The following is a 19,483-nucleotide window of genomic DNA, read 5'->3' as shown; positions in this document are numbered from 1 at the left end:
TGTGCGGAGTCAGAGCCTCCGGCGTAGAGCTGGGAGAATGGTATGTCAAAGACGGCGGCCATCTTAAGATGTAGTTAATCTTAATATGCAAAGAGTAATGGCTAATGATCAATGGTAATTATACCCCGATGAGAGAAGGTTACAGATAAAAAATTAAAAATTAAGGAGAACCTCCAAAAAGTAAGGCTGCATGGAAGGAGAAGCTAAAATTGCCAACAGGGGCGATAGAAAGATAGTCACAGCATGCGACTTATGTGTACAGGGGTGTACTAGCGCACAGGGAATGGAGGGTAATCTATCTGTTATTGAGTGTCGCCCATGGAATATGATCATTGAGTCCTTCAGAATCTGCCCTAAGACGGTGTACCCATCTCTGTTCAATCTTGTACAGAGCCTTATGTGTGATCCCAGGGTGTGCCTCAAGGACTAGCCATCTTAGGGAGTCAGGTGTGTGATTGTTTTCTCTGCATGTTTTCTCTCCATCTGTAGTGTTGTCACTTGATTACTGTATGTGGTCACAAATGCTTTACACACTGCCTCTGAGATAAGCCTGTCTGCTCATGCCAAGCTACCAAGGGGGTGAGCAGGGTTTTTTTTAGGAGTGTACCCCCTTACCCTGACTAGACGCAAGGGTCCCTATTTGTCAAAGGTACCTACCTCTGCCAACTAGAGACCCCCAAATCTAACATTGCTGTTCAGCGGTGAGGATTCTGGACTTGCATTTGTGACTCATGTACAGTGATTGGTGAACACTACTAGTGAGTGCAGACCAAAACGCGACCACATACTTTTGGTAGATTTCTTTTTCCTGGGTTTTTCTATTTTTGGCAAGTTTAACCATCATGGAGAAAGCAGCATCTATAGCATCTGTTCATTTTGATTGGGAAGAGGAGAAACTGGAATGCTACAATGTGAGACAGCTGAATCACTTCTGCAAGAAATTTAAAGTTCTAATTACCGGACTCACCAGGAGGGATGAGTTCTACAAGGCGCTGAGGGCCTGGGTAGAAGCAAGGAAGACCCCTGAGACTGAGGAAGGGGATGAGAATGCAGATGGGCAGCTGGAGGGGCCATCAGGTCCAAGGGGAAGGAGAGCAATTTCCCCAGCAGGTGGCAGTGTTTCTGCCAAAAGCCTGTACCCAGAGGAGCTGGAGGACAGGGACAGAAATAGGATGCATGAGTTGGAGCTGGCCAAAATGAATGGGCAATTGGAAATTAGGATATTGGCCCTGGAAGAAAAGAGAATGCAGTTTGAGCATGAGAAAAGTGTGGTCACAAATGCTTTACAACTAGAGACCCCCAAATCTAACAGTCCTCCTTCGTAAGGAGGGTTCGCTGTGTGCTCATGTGTTCCTGCTTGAGAGAATTAACTGGATAATCTGTTGTGTTGCTGTTTCTTCAGAGGCATTAAGGCGGGTTTGTCCTTGGGTGCCAGAGATATGGTAGATATGGGAGTCGGTGCGCGATTCTCTGCAGTATCATCCTCGCGTGGGATCGTGAAGTGGTCATTCACAGTTTCATTGTTGTTTTATATATTAACTTTTATACGTGAGACAATCTCGGGCTTATGGGGTTGCCTGCAAACCATCCCAGAGCAGTTCAGTATAGGGTAAGTCCTCACTTGCTTGAGTTGTGCCCTTATCTCCACCAGCCTTACACTGCAAAACTGATCCCCACCAGCCCAAGCAGAGTCCACTGTGTGTGTCAGGTATCCATACCATCGCCAGCAGTGTCGATCAAAAGTCTCATGCCAGAGGCAGGCCTTGGATCTTGTCCCTGGGATCCTCCATTTAAGGGTCAGGCATCTGGAGCCCAGAAGGATCGGGAAGAGGAGGTGGTCTATCACTGGAATCCACTGTGGGGGGGATCCTGCCCTGAAATGTTACTGTTGCTCCCGGCAGGGCCCTTTCTAGAGCTGTTGAGGCCCCGCACCGCCATGACAGCGTCAGGCATGTAATGTCGATGGGCAGCTAGGCTTTGCCGATGCTTTCACAGTTTATTCCGACTCCTCCCCATGTAAGCCCTGTCACTCCCCTTCCCTCAAGATGTGATCACTTGCCAGAGAGCCGGGAAACGCAGCGGTCGCAGCTCGGCAACGCTGCCTCCCGGCATAAGGGGCAGCACTAGCCATAATCTTGGCCCGCCATTTACGACTCTCCCACCAGCTCCGCTTTTCACAGCCGGCTCCAGGCAGTGTCTGGGATGTACCCCGGTGTGCGGTTGTCCATATGGGGACCCCCCTCATGCCGCTGTCTCTTTGGCTTACCTACCTCCATGTCCAGGCGCCATCTTGCCTCAGGCAAAGTGCTTTCGAATTAGCTATAAATCTGCAGCTTGCATGACCATCTGAGCTTTTTGGGCCCCCCCTGGCCCCGTCTGCACCCTGTGGTGGACTTCTGGGTGGGGTTCGGGTTGAATCACCGTAATTTGCCTTAACGTTTGCTGTTAGCAATGGCGGAGCCGTAGTGGATCATGTCCACTTAGCCATCTTGGCTGGCCACGCCCCGGCAATACTCTTTTTAATGGTTATAATCGTATTAATGAAAAAAGAATTGTGAGAGTCACAAAGATTTTGAGAGGACGTGATAGGTAGTCTGACTCTGGGTTTGAGAGGTCAGAAACATTTTTTAAAATCTCTTTAGATTTGTTGGGGACATTTAAGATCGTACTAGTGAATAAAATAGCTTTAGCTAGCCTGATCGACTGTTTATATTCTTTAAGTTGACGAGATGTTTTTGAGATCAGGAGAATAAAAATGGTGCCAGTTCCGTTCAGAGCACCAGAGTTCCAGTTTAGCTATTTTTAAATCATCTGAAAACCATTTGCTGGCGTCATGGCGTCTAGTCCGTTTAGTTTTGCAAAGGGGTGCATGTACATTGCTTGCCTCCACAAGCCTTCCTGCTTTTGCTTCCTCGTATTTATCTATATCCAAGGGACATCAAGTTAGCTTGGGACCAGTTCCTAGATCAGAGGTCTTCAAACTGTGGGGCGCGCCCCCCTGGGGGGCGTGGATGGGTTCCCAGGGGGTGCAAATGCCTCTACAAACACATGTATATGCAGATGGCCTGGAAGCTGCATTTCCAGACTGTCTTCATTTACTCAGTGCCCTTGAAGTCAAAACTGTGATTGGTGTGCCTTGGGGTCAGAGGTCACTGGGTGTGCTGGCAGGGTCAAAGATGTTGCTAAAAACAAAGTCTTCGTTATGTGTATTCACAGTAATTTAAGTGCATTATTGCTATATGTGGGAATTAAACTGGTACTTTTGAATGGAAATATGCCAGGACAGTGTTAACAAGTGTAAAAACGGCAAAATAATTCAGTAATGCTATCACAAAATGTTCAGCATTATTTAGCATAATTCGCCTTTGCTTGCTGCAAAATGTTGTTAACCCTGCTGCATAATTTGGCCATCTCCTGACACATAATTCCAGTGCCCCTGTTTATAGTACTATGAGGCCACAGTCTGTGGAAGAAAGCACTGTAAATATGTAAGTCAGTATTTTAAAACAGTATTTCACATAGTTTAAACAAGGGTGCTGCAAATTGATGCAGTGTTTGAGATAAAACAAGTTTTTACAAAATATAGTTTTTAGTAATGAGTAATGCAGACATTTTTATGTGTCTCCGTTATTCCAGAACTCAGCTAACACCCCAACATTACATCTCAAACAGAATATATATTTGCCACCATGAAGTTTTAAGCAGAGCTACTGGAATTATTCAGCAGGAGAGGACCACATTATGTGGCATGGTTGAATAAATTATGCAGCAAGAAAAGATAAATTATGCGGCACAATGCAGCACATTTCGTGGTTAGCATTACTTCGTTATTTTGACATTTTAACTCATGGTTATGCTGTTAGGAGCAATATTTCACCTCATTAGTACCAGTTTAACACCCAAATACAGCAATAAGGCGCTACAAGATTACCATTCAATCTTTGCAGAAGGCTTTCCACTGCTCCTAAACACTGTCATGTTTTAAGTAACTTTTGTTCCATTTGAGCTGGAATCAATTTTTTTGGCTAAATTCTGCAGATTTCACAGTAGATGATGGATTATGTAGCAAATGCGGTAAACTCATAATTATGTGGAAAACGCTGCTGCCGCAGAAACTCATAATTCTGGTGACCATGGCTTTAAGTGACTCAATCAATTAAGGCTGGTAAGAAGGCTGGTTTCTTCTCTAACTTTCTGCACTACCCCCACATCCTTCACTTTCAGGCAGAGGCACCTCAAAGTCAGCATTAACTGTTCAGGGACAGTTTTTATTGTGATGGCTATGTCCATGGGGAGGCAGTTAGAAGGCCAGCTGGGTTGCATTCAGATGCAGAGTCCTAATCCTCGCGACCCCTGGGGCCTCAGAGTAATGGTCCAGGAGAAAGAGAAAAGGAGTGAGATTCATGGATGTTGTCAAATAGATGGCCCAGAATAGAGAGCACTGATGGAGACTAATGTTTATATTTACAAATGGCCAGAGAAAGCTTCTTCAGAGCGATACCCCCCAAAGAAGGCAACATTATAAGTGGCCTTTTCCTTTTTTTTTTTTTAAAGGGCCGTTCATCAGTGCAGCAGGTACTGTTGCCAGGTGTGTAAGTGGCCACTGTTGGTTATCATTAATGAAGCAGATGCAGCAGGGCTGGGGCCCAGGGGTTTGAGGAGCCCACTGCATCACCGTTATGACTGTCTACCTTTAAAAAAGGGACATGGGAGATTGTTTTCCTTTCTAGTATTACGACCAAGGGCACCCTCGCAGAAGAAAGGGATACAACATGGGAGCTCTTTTTTTTAACAGGACAGAGAGCCTGTTTCAAGATTGGAGTGATGGTCAGACATGATGGGGACGAGGTGAAATATGCAGAGGAGATAGCCTGCTACTCAGGACTGCAGTTATCATTAGTACAGTAGGTGTAGTTGCATTAGGGTCTAAGGGTGTGAGGGGCTCACAAACAAACCCAATTCTGGGAAGCAGTTTTTGGGACAATACATGTTTTTGTTTGATGCATTTGCTGTTTTATAAGTCTCAAATTTAGTGTGGTTTATGAACTATAGAAAAAGTACTCCTGAAATGATCTCATAAGCTACGCCTTCTGCACGCAGTCATGTCCGTCCTGCTCTCCCAATCCTTGCTGTAAAGTTTTGGAGGGGGGCCCGACCTCAAAACATTTTGCTTAGGGGGGGCTCAAAGCAAAAACGTTTGAAGACCTCTGTCCTAGATAGAATCCCAGGACCAGTCAAAGATTTATGAGAAATGAGGACTGATAATGTAAAGGAGATCAAATAGTGGTAAGACCAGACGCAGGGGTCAATGCTTAAGTTCTTCAAGGGTACTTAGGTAGTCCAAATTTGATCCAGGGTATGGCCTTTGATATGCGTAGGCTGATATACCTGCTGTTCCTGGTTTAGGTTACTATGTGTTTACGTAACGTCAGCTGCTTGTTACCCACCTACTTCCTGATTGGCCCAATAGTTTAGATCACCAATTAATAATATATTGGCTTGGTCAATTAATAAGGGTGAGATTGATTCTGCTAGAGACTGAGAGAAATGTTGCATATCATTTGGAGGTCTATACAAGAGGATGTATGTCAGAGATGAAGTGGAAGATTCTAGTTTGATTACTAAATTCTCCACTAACAGAAGGTTTAGTGGCGTCAGCTTGATAAATTTAAGATTTCTCTTAATTATTGCTGCAACGCCACCACCCAGCTTCCCTGCTGCCCTGTTAGTTTGTAAGATGTAATAATCATCAGGGAGAGCTGACAAGAGTATGACTCATCTGTAAGTCAAGTCTCAGTTAATAATAGCAGATTAGGTGCCTCTGTGTCTAATAAACAGAATATTTCAGACTGGTGTTTAAACAGAAAGCGTGTTAAGATAAGTCACCAAACGCTGGGTAGTATTTGGCTTGTAGATTGTGGTTATGGAGCTATTAAGACTGAGGGTGGCAGAGGTGTGGTGTGATTGCAAGTAGTGGGGTTGGTATCGTGGATATTTAATAAATCTAATTTTCTTAGGGATATAGTGAGTGAAGGGGATAATTGTTGTTTCTGTAGCTCATCCGAAAAATAGCTGATTTTTTGGTCATGGTGGCTGGCTCCCTTCCCGGCTGGATGCGGATATGCGCAGACGGGCTTGCCTTTGGTGCACCTTATGCACGCCTGCTGTGCATCCACGCTGTGTTTCTCTTCAAATGGACTTGGGGAAAAATCACCTTCCAATGCCTGCGTCCCAACAAGGCCTTTGCTTGGTCCCCGTTTAGCCAATCTGCAAGTAGCTATGCCGATAGTAGCGAGATGCAGTTAACAACAGCACAATTTGATATCCAGCAATTATAATTTTAAAAAACAGCAATTACAGTTCTGGTAAGTGCATATTAGAAAAAAAAGGTGCAATTGCAATATTGGAAGCTAAGCCGCTGAGCTGATGGGCAAAGGATATAAAGGGGCCCATGGAGGGTGCTTTCAACTCATCTTTTAACGCATGACAAATTACCTACAATACTTCTTGATATGATTATATATCCCTGGTGAATTGAAGTGTTCCAGGATGGCTTTCTCTGTTTTCTACTGTCAAAAATGCCCTCCCAGTAAATGATTATGTGCCAAATACATCACTTTTTCTCTGAAAGATCTGGAATTAACAGCTGTAGAGGGGCGGTTTCTCCATTAGGGTTCTGGGGCTGCACCTCACTAAAATTTCTACACATTTCTGCACAAATATTAAATAGATCGATTTGTTTAGAGATAAGATTGTATCTCTAAACAAATCGATATATTTAAGTCTGGGCTGCCTGTCCCAGGCTTCCTACCCTACCTCGTTCTGAAGCAGTAGACAGAAGCCAGGCAGTAAAACAACTTTCTGAACTGTGATGTAGGATGCAGGGCTTACCTTTCTAAAGCCCTTCATTGCCATTGCGGTATATGGTGGTATTTACTGTAGTGCAGTGACGCTTTTAGTTTCATGGTTTCGGGTGTCGGAGTCTCCATCCCTGCATGAAGGCAGCTGTCTGTCATTCACAGGCATCAATCCCACCCTTTCCCATTGGTCACACATGTGAACAGAGCTTTTGGTTTCCTGCAAGTACTCTTATGAATCTTTGGCACCCAGGCAATAGATTGTGCCACATTATAGCAGTTTTTATTCTCTTTAACATACCCATTTATGCAAGAAATGAGAATCACAGCTTACAAACATATTTTGTAGTCATAAAACACCTTTAGGTAGTAACTTCCTACTAGGGAATTCGTCTACACTGTTTGTGAAAGCTGATAATTTTCTTATGTTAATATTTTGCATTCCTTAAGAACTTCAAAAACATGCTCCACTCCTGCGCTTTGACACTTTTAGGTCTCGCCTACGCAGCGCACATGCACTGCGTAGGGGGGCCTTTAGCCGTCGTTCTTCACTTTTTCAAGCACTGCACTCGTGCTTGTGGTGGAATACACATTGCGGGAGTGCGCAGCGGCGCGCCACAAACACGAGTGTAGTGCTTGAAAATGTGAAGTCAGCGCGGATGCGCGCGCACGCACGCACCACGGGCTTGAGAAGATAAGAGTTTAACGTGTTTTCTCAGGTGCGTTGTAATCCTTACCCGATGTGCTGTCTCTCTATCTTAATTGAATTTCTTTAAAATTAAATCGATTAATATAAAGTAGCAATGACCAGCACAAGCACAAGTGCTTTAAAACAGCTGCTGCTTGTGCTCTTTTGAAAGATGGGATATTACAGGTTTTCAGAACATGCGGATTCAAGTCTTCACTTTAATTGTTTCTTTTATTTGTTCTGCACGTATTTATTTGCTTATAATAATGTAGTATCCTCAGAGCATTAGGAATAGCCACAAATCGTTAAACTCTGCAAACATGTACTGGTTTTATATTCGAACCATTGTCACAATCAATGAAAGCAGAGCTTTAGAGTACTCACCCTACCTGCAAATGCCTTGCATTAATGGCTGACTCACTCTTACTGACTATCACACTTTCACTGACACTCTCACAGACTCTCACTCTTTCACACTCTCACTGACACTCTCACAGACTCTGACTCTCTCACACTCACTGACACTCTCACTGACATTCTCAGTCACACTCACAATCTCATTCACTCACACTCTCACTCACACACTCACACTGACTCTCTCACTAACACTGACTCTCTCACTCTCACTTACTTTCACTGACAGACTCTCCCACTCTCTCTCACTCACTGACTCACTCTCACTGACTCACTCTCACTGACAGACTCACTGACAGACTGACTCACTCACTCTGACAGACTCTCACTGACTCACTCTCACTGAAAGACTCTCACTGACTGACTCCCACACTCTCTCACTGACTCTCAAAACTCTCTCTCACTAACTGACTGACTCACTCTTACTGACAGACTCTCACTGAAAGACTCTCACTGACAGATTCTCACTCACTGACTGACTCTCCCACTCACTCTCACTCACTCACTGACTCACTCACTCACTGACTCACTCAGTCTCACTGACTGACTCACTCACTCTCACTGACTCACTCTCACTGACAGACTCTCACTGACACTCTCTCACTGACTGACTCTCTCACTGACTCACTCACTCTCACTAACAGACTCTCACTGACTGACTCACTTTCACTGACAGACTCTCTCACTGACTGACTCCCACTCTCTCACTGACAGACTCTCTCTCACTGACAGACTCACTCTCACTGACTGACTCACTCTCACTGACTGACTCACTCTCACTGACTGACTCACTCTCACTGACAGTCTCTCACTGACAGACTCTCACTGACAGACTCTCACTGACAGACTTTCTGACTCACTCTGACAGACTCTCACTGACTCACTCTCACTGAAAGACTCTCACTGACTCTCACACTCTCTCACTAACTGACTCTCAAAATTCTCTCACACTAACTGACTGACTCACTCTCACTGACAGACTCTCACTGAAAGACTCTCACTGACAGACTCTCACTCTCACTCACTGACTCTCCCACTCACTCTCACTGACTCACTCACTCTCACTGACTGACTGACTCACTCAGTCTCACTGACTGACTGACTCACTCAGTCTCACTGACTGACTGACTCACACTCACTCACTCACTCTCACTGACAGACTCTCATTGACAGACTCTCACTGACATTCTCCCACTGACCGACTGACTCACTCTCACTGACTGACTCACTCTCACTAACAGACTCTCACTGACTGACTCACTCTCACTGACAGACTCTCACTGACTGACAGACTTTCACTGACAGACTCTCCCACTATCACTGACTGACAGGCTCTCTCTCACTGACTGACAGAATCTCTCTCACTGACTGACTCACTCTCACTGACTCACTGACTGACAGACTCTCACTGACAGACTCTCCCACTCTCTCTCACTGACTCACTCACTCTCACTGACTGACAGACTCACGCTCACTGACTGACAGACTCACTCTCACTCACTGACTGACTCACTCTCACTGACTGACTCTCTCTCACTGACTGACCCACTCTCTCTCACTGACTGACTGACTCACTCTCACTGACAGACTATCACTGACAGACTCTCCCACTCACTCTCACTCACTGACTCTCCCACTCACTCACTCTCACTGACTGACTCACTCTCACTGACAGACTCTCACTGACTCTCTCACTCTCTCTCACTGACTGACTGACCCACTCTCTCTCACTGACTGACTGACTCACTCTCACTGACAGACTATCACTGACAGACTCTCCCACTCACTCTCACTCACTGACTCTCCCACTCACTCACACTCACTGACTCACTGACTCACTCAGTCTCACTGACTGACTGACTCACTCTTACTGACTTACTCTCACTGACTCACTGACTCACTCTCACTGACAGACACTCTCACTCTCTCACTGACTCTCCCACTCTCTCACTGACTGACTCACTCACTCTCACTGACTGACTCACTCACTCTCACTGACAGACTCTCACTGACTGGCTCACTCTCACTGACAGACTCTCTCACTGACTGACTCTCCCACTCTCTCACTGACTGACTCACTCACTCACTCTCACTGACAGACTCTCACTGACTGACTCACTCTCACTGACAGACTCTCACTGACTGACAGACTCTCACTGACAGACTCGCCCACTCTCTCTCACTCACTGACTCACTCTCACTGGCTGACAGACTCACTTTCACTGACTGACAGACTCACTCTCACTCACTCTAACTGACTGACTCACTCTCACTGACTCACTCACTGTCACTGACAAACTCTTACTGACTCTCTCTCCCACTGACTGACGGACCCACTCTCTCACTCACTGACTCACTCACTCTCACTGGCAGACTCTCACTGACTGACAGACTCTCACTGACAGATTCTCCCACTCTCTCTCACTCACTGACTCACTCTCACTGACTTACAGACTCACTCTCAATGACTCACTCACTCTCACTGACTCGCACTCTCTCTCACTTACTGACTCACTCTCACTGACTGCTGACTCACTCTCACTAACAGACTCAGACTGACTGACTCACTCTCATGACAGACTCTCTCACTGACAGACTGACTCACTCTCACTGAAAGACTTTCACTGACTCTCATACTCTCTCACTAACTGACTCTCAAAACTCTCTCTCACTAACTGACTGACTCACTCACTCTCACTGACTGACAGACTCTCACTGAAAGACTCTCACTGACAGACTCTCACTCACTGACTCTCCCACTCACTCTCACTCACTGACTGACTCACTCACTCTCACTGACTGACTGACACTCAGTCTCACTGACTGACTGACTGACTCACTCTCACTGACCCACTCTCACTCACTCACTCTCACTAACAGACTCTCACTGACTGACTCACTCTCACTGACAGACTCTCTCACTGACTCCCACTCTCTCACTGACAGACTCTCATTGACTGACTCACTCTCACTGTCAAACTCTCACTGACAGACTATCACTGACAGACTCTCCCACTCACTCACTGACTGACTCTCCCACTCACTCTCACTTACTGACTCTCCCACTCACTCACTCTCACTGACTGACTCACTCAGTCTCACTGACTGACTCACTCACTCTCACTGACTCACTCTCACAGACTCACTCTCACTGACCGACTCTCACTGACAGACACTCTCACTCTCTCACTGACTCTCCCACTCTCTCACTGACTGACTCACTCACTTTCACTGACTGACTGACTGACTCTCACTGACAGACTCTCACTGACTGACTCACTCTCACTGACAGACTCTCTCACTGACTGACTCTCCAACTGTAGGAGAGTAGGATCTGCCTCTTATGTTGCCCCCACTTTTGTTCTGATGTTTACACTGGTTTCTGGCTATAGTCTGGCTGGGACCCTGCTAATCAGGACCCCAGCCTCTCTGTTCTCTCTAAACAACATGGAGTGCATATTAGGTGCACTAGTGATTGGATACTGTGGTGGCTTATGGGTCCCTAGTATATGGTACCTTAGGTACCAAGGGCATAGGTACTTCACAGGCCTACCAGGGGCTGAAGCATGTATTATGCCATCCCTTGGAAGCAGACTAAATCTGACACCACAGGCCTGCTACTGCAGCCTGGGTGAGGTGGTGCTAGCACTCCTCACTGAGATATAGGTTCACTATCTCTCTCCTGCACACACATTTAAACCTATCAGTTACCCCTAAGGCAGGCCCCATCAATCCTGAGGGCAGGGTGCTTGGTTTCCATGTGAGGGGGTGCCTCTGCCTGAGCAGGGCCCCTCTGCAGCTCTCAGAGTCCATTCTCTGGGGGTGTTTGTGAATGCGGTCAAACCATATACTCTTAAGTGCATTATAACCTCGCGGTAAATGCTAACTTTGGAATGGCTGCATCAAAACATGTCGTGTTTGGTGTCAAACGCTTTGGAATCATACCTCCACACCAGTAACTGGTGTGGGAGTATGATCCCACCCTTTTAGAGGGATAGACATGTACCTACTGTTGAAACATGGTAGAATCCTGCAGAGCCCTGGCATCACAAAATGGATGCCACCAGTCACAGACAATGGGCTGCCCTCCTGCTGATGACCGAAACTCGCAGTGGAGGAAGCCCAACAATAGTTATCCTGTCACAGGGAGGTGTGACCACCTCCCAGACAGGGTTTAGTGTATTGGGGCTGGGTGGGTGCACTCCTAGAGTGCTTTGAAGTCCTACACTGGGGGAGCAGTAGGCTCCTCTGTGCATACACCAGTTCAAACCGGCTCAGGGGCTACCTGCCCCTGCTCTGGCGCAAAACTGGACAAAGGGAAGTGGGTGTGGCCACCCACTCCCCTGACCCTCCCATCGGTGGGGTCATAAAGCTAGTCCCTTCCTTCCTTTCAGTGTAAGTTAGGGAACCCTTGCCATTGCAAACTAGATACCCCTGGACGACGCTCTGAAGACGAATCCTGGACCTTCGATGTTCCATTACCTCTGGAAGATGGAAGAATCTCCCTTGGAGTCAAGGAGTGACTCCCCTACTTGGCAGGCACCCAATCTTACAATCAAGGGTCGCAAACCTTCCCGCTCCCGCCGGAGTCCGAAGTCCCTGAAGGCCAGGAAGAGGATTTCCTAACTTCTCTAAGGCCATCGTGAGTCCCCAGCGATGCTGAGGCAAGTGGACCCCACAAGTGACGAGGAACCGCAACCCCTGGGCACTATTTTCGAGTGCAACCCCTTCACGATGTTCTACGAACTTGTGCATTGGACCACGTGTGGTCCAAGCCTCCAGCAGAAATCCCTTAGAATATCAGAGGCCTACCCCTTCCCGAGTGACCGTGGGCCCCTGTTGAGTGAATCCTCCCGAGGCGTCTTCGCGATCCCTTGCTGGTTGGCTTGTGGGTCCACCGGAGACTTTTCTACAGTTCCAAAGTGCTCCCCTGATTGCTCCAGGCCTGTCCTGACTTACCCTTGCTGGGTGAGTCCCTCAGACCTTGCTGGTCTGCACAGCTGACTTTTTATCCTTTCCACAAGACTTGCTGTTACCAAGGCTTGTTGGCTCCAATCTGGTCACCAACACCGCAGTAAGCTGCAGACTTCATGGGACACGCTGAATCTAGCTCCTGGTTGTCGTCGACACCTCCTGGACCTCGTGGCCGAAGAGTCAAGACACCCGTGGATCACCTGAAATCACCCGACGACGGTGGGCATCCATCTTCCTTGCCCCGGGTCACTGCCAAGTGACTTTGAACACTGTCCCCTCTGCTTTCAGGTCTTCCTTCTTCTGAATCCAGGCTTGGATTCCACCAGACACTTCTCCTGTCGTCACAAGCAGCAAGTCTTCTTTGGCTCCCATTGAAAATGACGCGGCGACCCGACCCCAAAAGACACCTATGCACCCGGCTTCCCTGGGTAAGGTAACTCCAGCACTACGGTGCTCCTATGGGTACTGGCTCTAGAACTACTTACCCTGTAAGTGACTTGCTTGTAGACTCTCCCGAAGTATCCTTAAACTCTAAATTTCCAATCGCAACTTGCTCCATTGAAGTCAATAGGGATTCGCGGCTGTGTTCTCACACTGCATGCGTCTCCCGTGGGTCCTTTACTTACCTGCCTTGGGTGGTTTCATGAGGCCCCAGCGCTTCTGAAGGCCCTAGGCCTTGTCCCCTTGCAAGTCGTTATCTCTAAGTATTTTTTTTAGTATATGGTCTGGTACGCCCCTAGGGCCCCAGCCATATTTGTGCTTAACTTATTGTGAAATGTTGATTTGTGCATATGTTACTGACTTCTAATCTCATAAAGAGATTAGCAGAGAGTTGTTAGTAATAAATACATATATATTTGATATATATACCTGTGTGGTGTCCTTTCATTTAGTGATTCAAGAGATTCTAAGGTAAAACAAGCTGCTTTACATTCCTCTAAAGACTTAGCCTGAAGGCTGCTCTCCACAGCTACCACTAGGATAGCTTTCTTTAAAGGTTGTCTTAAACCTACTACCATAAGAGTCGAATTGTACGGGTGCAAGGTGTCCCCTTTAACTAGTGAACAGCATATACCAGGCCAACTTCTCACACCCACTCTCTCACTGACTGACTGACTCGCTCACTCTCACTGGCAGACTCTCACTGACAGATTCTCCCACTCTCTCTCACTCACTGACTGACTCACTCTCACTGACTGACAGACTCACTCTCACTGACTGACTCACTCTCAATGACTCACTCACTCTCACTGACAGACTCTCACTGGCTGACTCACTCTCACTAACAGACTCTCACTGACTGACTCACTCTCACTGACAGACTCTCTCACTGACTGACTCTCCCACTCTCTCACTGACTGACTGACTGACTCTCACTGACAGACTCTCACTGACTGACTCACTCTCACTGACAGACTCTCACTGACAGACTCTCCCACTCTCTCACTGACTGACTGACTGACTCTCACTGACAGACTCTCACTGACTGACTCACTCTCACTGACAGACTCTCACTGACAGACTCTCACTGACAGACTCTCCCACTCTCTCTCACTGACTGACTGACTGACTCACTCTCACTGACTGACACTCTCTCTCACTGACTGACAGAATCTCTCTCACTGACTAACTGACTCACTCTCACTGACTCACTGACTGACTGACAGACTCTCACTGACTGACTCAGTCTCACTGACTCACTCCCTCTCACTGACAGACTCTCACTGACTCCCTCACTCACTCTCACTGACTGACTGACTCACTCTCACTAACAGACTCTCACTGACTCTCTCACTCTCACTGACAGACTCTCCCACTAACTCCCTCACTCTCTCTCACTGACTGACTCACTCTCACTGACTGACTGACTCACTCACTCTCACTAACAGACTCTCACTGACTCACTCACTCTCACTGACTGACAGACTCTTACTGACAGACTCTCACTGACTCACTCTCTCTGACTCACTGTCTCCAACTCACTCTCTGACTCACTCTCTCTGACTCACTCTCTCTGACTCACTCTCACTGACAGACTCTCACTGACAGGCTCTCACTGACTGACTCTCCCACTCTCTCTCACTGACTGACTCTCTCATTGACTGACTCACTCTGACTGACTCACTCTCACTGACAGACTCTGACTCTCTCACTGACTCACTCTCACTGACTCACTCTCACTGACAGACTCTCACTGACTGACTCTCCCACTCTCTCTCACTGACGGACTCACTCTCACTGACAGACTGTCACTGACTGGCTCACTCTCTCTCACTGACTGACTGACTCTTCCACTCTCTCTCACTGACTGACTGACTCTTCCACTCTCTCTCACTAGCTGACTGACTCACTCACTCTCACTGACTGACTGACTCACTCTCACTGACTCACGCTCACTGACTCACTCTCACTGACAGACTCTCACTGACAGACTCACCCACTCTCTCTCACTGATTGACTGACTGACTCTCAATGACTGACTGACTCACTCACTCTCACTGACAGACTCTCACACTGTCTCACTGACTAACTCTCCCACTGTCTCTCACTGACTGACTGACTCTCACTGACTGATTGACTCTCTCTCACTGATTGACTCTCTCTCACTGACTGACTCTCTCACTGACTGACTCACTCTGACTGGCACTCTCACTGACAGACTCTCACTGATAGACTCTCACTGACTGACTCTCTCTCACTGACTGACTCTCCCACTCTCTCTTACTGACTGACTCACTTTCACTGACAGACTCTCACTCTCACTGACTGACTAACTCTCTCTCACTAACTTACTGACTCTTCCACTCTCTCACTGACTGACTCACTCACTCTCACTGACTGACTCTCTCTCACTGACTGACTGACTCACTCTCACTGACTGATTGACTCTCTCTGATTGACTCTCTCTGATTGACTCTCACTGATTGACTCTCTCTCACTGACTCTCTCTCACTGACTGACTCTTGCTAAAAGACTGACTCTCGCTAAAAGACTGACTCACTGTCACTGACTGACAATCCCACTGACTCACTCTCTTTCACTCACTGACTAACTGACTCACTCTCTCAACTCCTTCACTCTCACTGACTGACTCTCTCACTCTCACTGACTGACTCTCTCACTGACTCTCACTCTCTCACTGACTCTCACTGACTGACTGACTCTCACTCTCTCACTGACTGACTCGCTCACTCTCACTAACTGACTAACTGACTCTCTCACTCTCTCACTGACTGACTCTCTCACTCACTCACTCTCACTAACTGACTGACTGACTGACCTTCACCCTCCTGTTATTTATGCCCCCCCATAACAAAACATGCATTGGCATAGCCAATAGGTCTCGCCTTTGGGACCTTATAAGTATTTAGCCATGCAACAGTTGATGCTGTTGTACCAATGATATTGTGCTGCATAAATAAATACTTATAAGGTACCAAAGGCGGGACCTATTGGCTATGCCAATGCTTATTTTATCTTCCTTCTTCTGGCGTAATTGAATGTTTTGGCAAAACTGATCGATTCATGCCTGAGGAAGAGGCTGGCGAGGTCCCAAAAGCCTATATATTTAAAAGTGTAATGTGTCTCCTGCCTGAGGTTATATAAAAATTGTTTAATCCCCCAAGGTGTGCTGAAGCTTTATTGCATTAATGGCGCACAAATGGTGCACACATTTTGGGAAAACACCCTGCCCAGGTAGGTGTACATTGAGTTAAGTATCTTTGATACATGTCTGTTGGTGTTCTGTCGGACCCTATAACCGTTAGATAGGGTGTGGCGTTACAGATAGATCTGCCAGTTTTGGAACTGGGACACCCTGTTCGAGTCCCGGCGTCGGTTCGACATCCTGTGATTCTGAGCAAATCACTCACTCTCCCGGTGCCTAAAAAAGTATGACTGTGTCCTTGGGTGATGTAACTGGTGCTCACGTAAGTCGCTCTAATACTTTCGAGTCGAGTCGTGCTATATAAAACTCCGCTCCCGAAGATGTTCTACGTAGGCCCAAAGTCTTCAATATCTCACAGATAATCAATCATTTGTCTTCAGATTAATGCCCCCGCGGATCCCTGAAGGGTTGGGCTTTAGGAGCCCGCCTCACACAGAGTGTGATTTAGGCATCGAACGAAAACTACGACTGATAATGTACCAAGTCAGCTGCTTCGACCTATATTTTCCCATGTTGCGATGTTTATAGTGTTTCTGTATTGGGTACGTTAACCCTGTTCATATTTTGCACAATAGACGTTTATCTCTCAAAACTTCACGTAAAGAGAGAGTCATCGATAACTGAGTGAACAGAAATAAAAAATGACATAATGGCACATGGCAGCCAGGATGTCAAGCCAAACCTAATAAAAGCAAAAGAAATGAAGCCTTCTGGAAAATATCGATAAGAACACAAATTAGACTTTGAGGACATCTAGTGGTGTACTGCAGAATTGCCACGCCCTTACTCTTCCGAAATAAAACCATCCAACAACTCACAAGGGAAATTCGGCAGTCTGGATTTTTTTAATGGAGGTTTTTGCTAAAAGTCGAACGGTTTTGTGTATGTTGCATTCAATTCACCTAGCAAAAATTCTCATAATGAAACAACATTTTGGGCTACAAGATGAAGTAGCGCCCTTATGCAGAACTGAGAAAATTTGCAGTGTTAAGCTGTATCCTCAAAGAAAATGGGTATGAAAAGGAGTCAGAAGTTGAATTTGTCTTGTAAGGGGTGAACTCATAAAGTGTGCCCAGCATATTGTTGCATAATCAATATTTTGTCAAACTTCCTATACTTTCAATGCTTCTTTAAGAAATTGTATGCTTGCATGTCTTTACTTGTCAAGTGCTGGACATAGGGGTCAGTTGTTCGTCTCTTTCTCAGAAGCTCTGAGGAAAGAAGGAGCCATTCCACTTTGCACACTCTCTGTTTCAGGTGTGACATGACTTGCAGAGAGAATACTCTCTGGTGAGTAGTGCCTGACAATATGAGTAGCAAAAAGCTGAAAGACACGAAACACCTCCAAAGTGCTGGGTCCCAATAGTCGAACAGTTCTTGTAAGACTAACGTTTTAGAATCAGGGTTAACAGCAGAACTGGGGCAAGCTGAAGCTAGCAGGATTGGAACAGCACTGGTAGGACTGGAGAAGGCTGGAGACTGATCTGGGAGGACTGGACTAGAGCTGAGAAGACTAGAAGAAGCTGGAACGAGCAGGACTTAGATAGAGACGTCCTGGAATGGCGTTGATGTTTCATATCCATCTTGGAATCGATTCTGTGTTTGATCATCTTGGAATACATTTGCTCTAAAGGGGAGTTTAACTGTAACTTCCTGCTTATAGCTATGCCTATGTCCAGAATCATAACATTATTTTTGGAACATCAAAATCAACATGTTGTCATGATTGTAAACTCATTGTAGACTCGAACTTCGGGGGGGGGGGGGGGGGAGGGGAGGTGGGTGCTATCACTCCCAGCCACGACTGGCCTTAGCACTGGTTACACACAGTCAACATCGTTTTTGGCGCCCCTCACCCATTTCCTCCTTCTCCATCAATTCCCTCACTACCACTCATCAACAATTCACCTCATCTCTCTATAGCACCTTTCTGACAAAAGTTTCATTTTTTATAGCGCTAATCAAATATTACTCACACTCAGTTCCGTGATCTGCATGGTACACTTTCTTTGTAGCAGGCACATTAACCCTCTGCTCTGTTTGGGTGGCAGGTGTGCCCATGTGAGTGCACGGTGAGCGATGCAACAGTGTGAGAGCAGGGTAAGAGAAGTGACTGTAGGGTGAGTGGGGTGAGCATATGAATTTGGGTGCGGATCTAAGTGCAGAGTGGGATGAATGAATGCATGGTTAGTGTTGGGCTTGTTTAAGTGAGATTGCAGATTGAGCAGTGAGGGGGACAGGTGAGTACATGAGTGCAGAGTGAGTAGTGTGCTCGTGAGACTGCAAGTGAGGTACAGGGTGAACAATGCAAGTGCTTTGTGAGTGCATTGTGATCGCCGTGAGTGCAGGGTGAGCGTGAAAGTGAAGGGCGAGAATGAGGAGTGGTGCATTCCCAGACACTTGAAGTAACTCAGCATGTTATTGACAGCAGCGTAGGATTTCAGATATAAGTTAAACTATTGCTATTATGACATTAATAAGGAATCGAGGGTGGAGGAAATAAATAATGTGCTGACCCTGCAACAAACTTCCAGTCTTATGGATTAGGGTGGCCAGCTCATTATTTTGATGTCCCAGACGGTACAAAAATAAGCAGTTACCTAAAGCCGTATTTTCAGCACTTATCTGTGTATACTTCGAACAGCAAATATAAATAGAAAGCACTTTTAATTGTGTTCTAGGGCTGCCTGAATGATCCGTGACTGATAATTAAAGGGAACAAAGACAGAAAAGTCACATTACAAATGAATACATACTTTTTTTATTTATAACCCTATTTAGTGTAAAGAGGAGGTCTTTGCAGGCACTTTAAACAACACATGGATGGCATTTTCTTCTGGCAACCCTACTTTATCTTCCTTTTCATTAAATGCATTCTCACAC

The sequence above is a fragment of the Triturus cristatus genome, chromosome 3_1 (genome assembly GCF_964204655.1).
Source record: "Triturus cristatus chromosome 3_1, aTriCri1.1, whole genome shotgun sequence".
Classification (NCBI taxonomy): Eukaryota; Metazoa; Chordata; class Amphibia; order Caudata; family Salamandridae; genus Triturus; species Triturus cristatus.
Note: the sequence above shows the minus strand (reverse complement) of the source record.